This window comes from Triticum aestivum, chromosome 5B (genome assembly GCF_018294505.1).
Source record: "Triticum aestivum cultivar Chinese Spring chromosome 5B, IWGSC CS RefSeq v2.1, whole genome shotgun sequence".
NCBI lineage: Eukaryota > Viridiplantae > Streptophyta > Magnoliopsida > Poales > Poaceae > Triticum > Triticum aestivum.
In genome coordinates, this window is record NC_057807.1 from 193699528 (window position 1) to 193708050 (window position 8523).

Consider the following 8523-nt stretch of genomic DNA (forward strand, 5'->3'; position numbering starts at 1 on the left):
TTGTGATATCAGTGAGGCGATCAAACATGAGCTGGACATTCTCGTTGTCGTGTCTCTTGAAGCGGTTGAAGAGGTTGCGGAGAGTATTGATACGTTGATCTCGTTGTGTTGAGACGCCTTCATTGACCTTGGAGAGCCAGTCCCAGACTAGCTTCGACGTTTCCAAAACACTCACACGGCCATACTGTCCTTTGGTAAGGTGACCACAGATGATGTTCTTGGCAGTAGAGTCTAGTTGAATAAACTTCTTGACATCAGCAGGGGTGACACCTTCACCAGTCTTGGGAACGCCATTCTTGACGACATACCATAGATAGACATCAATGGCTTCAAGATGCATGCGCATCCTATTCTTCCAGTAGGGATATTCAGTGCTATCGAAGATGGGGCACGCATCGGAGACTTTGATTATCCCTGCAGTCGACATAGCTGAAACTCCAGGTGGTTAAACCGAATCACACAGAACAAGAGACTACCTTGCTCTGATACCAATTGAAAGGGCTAGTTATTGACTAGAGGGGGGTGAATAGGCGATTTTTATAAAAGACTTCAATACGTGGGAGTTCCGAAGACAAACAACAGAAATAACACTATTCGAATGCAGCGGAAGGTAGACTACACTAGACAAGCCATAGTCAAGTATTCAATGAAGTGAAAGCACTAAGACTAATAGCAACTAGGTAGTAAAGATCGGGATGGAAGATAGTATGAAGCCAATCAGAACAGGTAGTCACACAGTGAAGTCAAACAGATAATGCAAGCAGGCAATGACTTCACGAAGACAAACTGTATGTAGAGAGAAGTAAGAGATAGAACCAGTGGCTTCAGAAGGACAGGGATTTGTTCAACCAGTCCCAGTTGTTGTCACAATTGTACGTCTGGTTAGGGAAGCTGAGATTCAACTCAGAAGACCGCGTCTTCACCTTATTCCCCTTGAGCTAAGGACACCTAGTCCCTGCCCAATCACTCTGGTAAGTCTGCAAGGTAGACTTCCGAACTTTCACAGACTTTGTTCACCAGCAATCCACAATGACTCTTGGATGCTTAGAACGCGACGCCTAACCGACTGGAGGATTCACAGTCCTCAAGTGTAACAAGTCTTCAGATCACGCGGACAGAAAGACTTAAGTGATGCCAAACAATCTTTGGACTCTGGGTGGTTTGGGCTTTGTCCTTGCAAGGATTCTCTCTCGAAAGCTTCGGCGGTGGTTTGCTCTCAAACGACAAAAGCCGTGTATTAACTCTGAGCAGCCACCAATTTATAGTGTAGGGGGTGGGCTATTTATAGTCACTGGGCAACCCGACCTGATTTGTCCAAAATGACCCTAGGTCACAAAGGAACTAACACATGTCGCAACGGTCAGATTTCAAACACACGCGGCAGCTTGACTTGGGCTACAAGTAAAGTTGACTCATCCGACTCTGGATAAGTTTTGCTCTCATTGTCTTCGCGAAGACATAGGATTTGGTTGAGCATCACTTCAGTCATTCTGACTTTCTTCACTTGGACCCCACTTAACAGTGCGGTGGTTCCTATGACTCAACAAAGAAGAAAAGGGAAACAACGAAACAACTAAGTCTTCATGCTCCATAGTCTTCACTCAATGTCTTCTCGAGTCATAGTCTTCAACATGACTGGCTTCACAGACCACCATTGTCTTCAATGTCTTCACACATTTTTAGGGGTCATCTCCGGTAGGTAAACCGAATCGATGAGGGACTACTACCTGTGTTATCCTGCAATTCTCACAAACACATTAGTCCCTCAACCAGGTTTGTCATCAATACTCCAAAACCAACTAGGGGTGGCACTAGATGCACTTACACCATGTCATTACAATTGCGCTTGAGCCACCCCAGCTTCTATCTCAGAGGCTCAAAACGGTAATTTTTCTCCAACATTAAGATTGCAAAACCGGCGTTCATGTTATCGGATGAATGTATGATAGCTTTGACCCGGCGCACCCAATGGGTTGTGTATTCACCCTCTTCTTGCTTACAATTAGTAAAGTCCACAATTGACATGGGCTGCTTGCATGTGTCCTTGAAGTTCTGGATAAACCATGCCTTTAACTCCGCCCATGAACAGATGGAATTAGCCACCAGTCTCTTTAACCAAGTAGGAGCCGTCCCATCCAGCATCATTGTGAAATACTTGGCACACGCAGCATCACTGGCATTCAGTAGCTCCATGGCCATCTCATAACTTTCAATTCACGCCTCAGGGGGTAAGTCGGCTGTGTAATTAGGCACATTTCGAGGTCCTTTGAAATCCTTGGGCAAACGCTCGTTACGCTGAGCCGGCACCAAACAGGACACCCCTATAGATCTTGAGGTCATGCCTGCCTGAACCGAGGTCGTTGGATAAATCGGAAGGGGCTGGTAAGACGCCCGCTGAGCCGCCTGCTGAGCCGCCTGCTCGGCTTCTTCACATATCCTGTCCTGATCAACCAAATTAGGAACTCCATCACGCGTCGGGTCATGCCCACGCGGCTGGTCTCGACGCTGGGTGTTGCTTGAAACGGCTGGTGAGTCCATGTGCCTGCTATAGCTCTGGCTCCGGCTTGGGCGGGGGGTTGAGTGGATCCTATCCCGGCTATCCTGCTGCGCCAAAGCCGTTTGAAGAAGCTCTTTGACCCTTCGTGTTTCAACCGCCGTCGTAGAGTCGCCATCCACCGGGAGAGCCACCAATCACACCACCACAGCAATCATGTTCTCCAAAGGATTAGAATAATGACCCGGTGGTGTCGGTACGTGCTGAGGTGGAGCAGTATTCGCACGAGGGGGTTCCGTCACACATGGTTGAACTAGCGTGCCAGCCCTGGGTGCCGTAGCCCGGTTTACCTCCGGCGGGTTAATGGACCCTGCACCGGGCGTGCGGAAGAGGTTTCTAGGCTCATAAGCCGTAGGCAGACGGGACTGAGCCTTCTGGTGCCTTCTCCTCATGATCTCATTTGACGTATTCTGATCCATCGTAAGTTGGAAAGCCTCCGACTGAATCTGTTGGGCCCGAGCATCCAAAGCCGCCCATTCCCTGGCCATCCTGACGTCCTCTGCCGCCAGGTCATCCTTGGCTTGTGCTACCTCCTCACGCAGTTGTGCCACCTCCACATCATGTTGAGCCTGATTCACCGGGTTGACCATGGCGGTTAACAGAGTCGTCAACTTATCCATTAAAGCCATCAACACTTGAGTCGGATGGCGTGCAGGGCCTCCTGCCCCATCTGCCGTCACCGCTGTTGACCCGGAAGTCATTGCTGCCGCAGCCGTAGAGTTTTGCCCGGGTTGAGTGCCAGCCATGAAGATTCCGACTCTGTTTGGCGGCTCAAAGGGGTCCGGAATTCTGTTGCCATCAGAATAGCCCCCAAGCCCGCCATCTTACAGTTGATACAACGAATCCGTCTCACCCGTGGACGATTCACCATCAGAGTAGATGGTCGTCTCACCACCAGACATAGATCCTTCATGAAATTCCGCTCCGTGGATGCATCCCACGAAGGCACGCTTCATGGCGGGCTGAGCTAGGGCGGGTCTCGCACGCTGAGCCGTCTCGACGATGTCGGTGCAGATGTACGGCTTAGGGCCCGGCTCACCAATATTGCCGATGAAGACGTGGATTCCGCTGAAGGGGACCCAGTACCTGTACTCAATTGAGCCGGCCTCGGGGCCCCAGCTTGCATCTTCGATGTAGTGCTTGCCGCGACGACTCTTGGTCATCCGGCCCACAGCGTATCCCTTGAGCCCTTCGAAGTTGCCCTTCGAGAACTCAAATCCACCATGCGCTGGCCCCATGGGGGGCGCCAACTGTCGTGGAAAGGTCACGGCAGATGTCCTAGCAAAAGGACTTAGTCATGGAGCCATCGCAACTAGGAAGCTTAAAGGGGTTTAAACAGGACAAAGGACATGGGAGTTTATACTGGTTTGGCCCTGGAGGTGAAGGTAAAGGCTTAATCCAGTTTGAGGTGGGATTGCTTACGTCTCGATTACTAGGGAGCGAATCTGCTTGACCTAGCTTTCGATCTGATGTTACTTGTCCTGAATCGCCACCGGGTCGTCCCCTTATATATAGAGGTCGACGCCCAGTGGCTCACGGAGTCCCAGATGACTCATAAACAGTGTCCGACTCGATGAATAAATATTCTTGCCTTACAATACAAGTCATGCATATATGGTGGTTTATCTCTACGGGCCTTAAGCCGCCTTTGGGACTTGGGCCCTTAACTGAACCGCCATCTTCAAATGTCGTCTTGGGCTTCATATGATGAATCACCGTAGGTATAACCCGGCCCCTCCTCGGCGGGTCATACCTAGTAGTTATATCCCCAACAGGTTGTGTTAAAACACTGTTGTGGCATGTGATGCCCAAAACAATGTTGCAGATATATGAGTGGAAGATCCGTCCATGATGATATCGATATCAATGTCCTCGGAAGCAATCTTCCCGAAAGCCATAGCCAGCATCAAGAACCTCTGAGTTCTCTGCTGCAATCAAAAACCTTGTCGGGGGCTGGCCCGCCCGGCAAGCCGGCATTGAGAATCTCAGAGTTCTCTGCTGAAGTGTAAGCCTTGTAGGGAATTGCCTTCTCTACAAGCCAGCGTCGAGAACCTCTGAGTTCTTTGTTGAAATCAAAAGCCTTGTTGGGGATAGCACTCCCGGTAAGCCGGTTTTGAGAACGTCAAAGTTCTTCGCTGAAATCATAAGCCTTCCTGGGAACGATCTTCCTGGAAGCCAATGTTGAGAACGTCAAAGTTCTCCGCTGAAATCATAAGCCTTCCGGGGAACGATTTTCCTGGAAGCCGGTGTTGAGAACGTCAAAGTTCACCACTAAAATCATAAACTTTCCCGGGATTAACCTTTTCGGGAGAGATGCAAAAGAAGAAGCTTCACTCCAGCATCGAGATCTGAAGAGTTCTCTGTCGGAGAGTTACCGAGGAAGTAAGCTCGGGGGCTGGCAGCGCCGTTAAGAACAACCTTTCTTGGGGACTTTTTTCTTCTGAAAATGATCTTTTCGGGAAAGAGGATATAATTAACATTCATAATCCATGCCAAGTTTGGCCCCATCTTCAGCTTCAAGTTCTTGGAGTTCTCTGCTGAAGCTAGGCCCAGGGGCTCCTGGCAGTGTAGTTAAAACCAGGGTTCCACTAACCTCCGAGCATGGGCCATGATAGTAAACAACAATGTTGGTGAAGAACCAATCTCTCCAGCAAATGATACAACAACATGTTGGGGGCATATCTCCCAATACCGATATTCAAGGCTCAAGATGCCGGCAAGTGTCATGCCCAATATGTGATCCTATCCGAGAGGAACTCGAAGGTCCCACCAAGGATAGAGCCGCATATTGGAGACGCTTTTTCAAGGTGGATATCATTACATCGTACCATTACATAATAGATGGGGATACATACAAAAGGCATACAATGCCACATGAATAGAACAACATCATACATAAGAACAACATCTGACTATGGATGAAACACAAACAAGAACTCAAACGACATCCACCCTGCTAGCCCAGGCTGCCGACCAGGAACCTATCCCCTGAACGAAGAAGAACCAGAAGAAGAACTCCAAAACAAGTAAACATCACGTTCACATCATGATCATCGCATACCTATACCTGCAACTGATGTTGTAGTAATCTGTGAGCCACGAGGACTCAGCAATCCCATTACCATGGGTATCAAGACTAGCAAAGCTGAATGGGTATGGAATGGATAAGTGGTGAGGTTGCAGCAAGCGATTAAGCATTGTAAGGTGGCTAACTTACATGTACAAGAATAAGATGAGAAGCTACGCAAACGGTCGCAACTAGTAATGATCAAGAAGTGATCCTAAACTACTTACGTTCAAACATAACCCCACCGTGTTCTCTTCTCGAACTTACCCGAAAAGAAACCATCACGGTTACACACGCAGTTGGTGTATTTTAATTTGAGTTTGGTGTCAAGTTCTCTACAACCGGATGTTAAAAACCCCCATCTGCCACATAACTGCGGGCACGGCTCTTGAAAGTTTAAACCCTGCAGGGGTGTCCCAACTTAGCCCATGGCAAGCTCATGATCCACGGAGACAATCCTCCATCGCGGGACATCCAATCAGACTCAGGGTCTCGGTGCACAAGACATTTCGACAATGGTAAAACAAGTCCAGCAAGACCTCCTGACATGCTGACACCCTGATAGTAGCCACGCGTATCTCCTCTCAGGCCACGGTCGAATTGTCCAAACTTCCGGTAGGCCAAATCCAGAGATGCCCCTGGCGGTCACCGGCGGTTGACAGGTTTGGACCAACACTCATAAGGAGCACTATCCCGGGGGTTGATTAAGAGTCCTCGGGTGCTAGCCGGTCCCTATGCAAGTTTAAGTTGTTATTAGCCAAATGATAAAACCAATGTTGGGCCTTGCTGGAAGAGTTTTATTCAAAGCGAACCGTCAAGAGGGGCCCATAAACCCTCACCGTGTTAGGGACGCAAAATCAAGGAACATAACACCGGTATGACGGAAGATAGGGTGGCAAGAGTGGAACAAAACACCAGGCATAAGACCGAGCCTTCCACCCTTTACCAAGTATGTATGTGCATTAATTAAATATAAGAGATATTGTGATATTCCAAGATATCCATGTCCCAACATGGCACAACCTGCAACTGCACCTGCAACTAGCAGCGCTATAAGAGGAGCTGAGCAAAGCGGTAACATAGCCAAACAACGGTTTGCTGGGATGGTGAAAAAGGTTAGAGGCTTTTCATGGCAATTTGGAAGGCTCGATAAACAAGTGGTAGGTAGCGTGACATAGCGATAACATCCAGACAACTAGCATAGCAATGATAGTAGTGAGATCTAGGGTAACGGTCATCTTGCCTGAAATCCCACTAGGAAGAAGAACGAGTCCATGAAGAAGACGAACGGTCGTAGATGAGCCAAGCATAGTCGAACGAATCCTCACGATCGCAACGAAACAGGAACTATCAAGAAGAAACACAACCCGAAAGAAGCAAACAACATGGTAAACACCTAACACATAAATATGACATGATGCTCAACCAAGTATGATGCATGACAAGTCTACATGATTCTACACATGGCAAGATATGATGCATACAAGAACATCACATCAAAGCAAGTTTAAATGAGGCCGGAAACAACATATAACAATTTCGGTAAGTCCTCATATGCAATTTTCGAAATTAGTCAAAATCTGAATAATGCATCATGTTCAAGTTGTTAAACAGCAAGTTAAAATGCACCAAGATGATCTACACGTTTTTCTAATCAAGTTACATATAAAGTTCATTTAATTAGGAGCTACAGCCTAGAAGATATGAGCAAAACAAGTTAAACATGACATTGATGCAAAAGCAAGCAAAACTCAATCACAAACACTCCAAAACATGGATGCAACAAGATATTATGAAACTATATGCAATTCTAAGCAAGTTTCACATAGAACATGATGAAAACGGAGCAACGGTTCAACACATACACTCCAAACAAGTTATAACGACTATCTGCCCAAAATAGCAACTACGCACTTTGCAAACATCAAAACAACATGCTACATGAAACATATGGACACAAACTTTATATGCACTTCAAGTACAGACAACATTCTTCAAATAACATTAAGGTTCGGGTTCATAGGAATCAAGATTAAACCAAGGTGATCAATGCAAGAAGCAACTTAATAACATAGATTACGACAGTGAAAAACAGGGCATATGCATGAGCAGAGTTAATATGTTGACATGTTAGGCAAGAAACAACGATGCTACAGAAACTATACATAACAACCAAGGGCATGTCATCAAATTACACATAACAAAGAGCAAATAACATCAATGCATCATATGCATATGACTCATGGATTAGTGGGAACCATCAAGACAAGTTTGAATGTTGTAACAGTTTGAACCAGTGTAAAACAACAACATTATCATAGCATGTTTGCAAGCTTGGAACAGAGGTCATATGAAATCCCAAATTATTAAACATGGCAAACAGTGCACAAAGAGAAGAACATTTTCATATTAAGATCATCACCATAGGACCAACAGGGACAAAGTTACAACACTCACAAGATGGCTAAATGATGTTAACAGGCAATAGATTTCAGCAGTTTATATCACTTAGCAGTTTTGCAACGAAGATTAAGGCATCAATATGAACAGTAACATGAATGCAAACTACTCCATCATCGAGAGCATCAAAAGATGAATATTTTGACATATCATACACGCAAAACGGAGCAACATGCACGAAGTTATGCCATGATGAAAATGCACACATAATATCATAAAATTGGGACTTAAGGAAAAAATCAACCTCTCGGGTCAAACTAGATCCCGGGGTCCCGGGATGGATGCAGCCATTTGGATGGAGGAGCTGGTGGATCTGGTCCACCCGACCAGATCCGAGCTCCGGCGACTTCGGGGACGCAGCGGGGAGGCGACGGCGGCGCGGATCCGGCGGAGGAGACGACGGAGCAGCGCGTCGGGATGGCGCGCAATGGCCGGCGGGGCG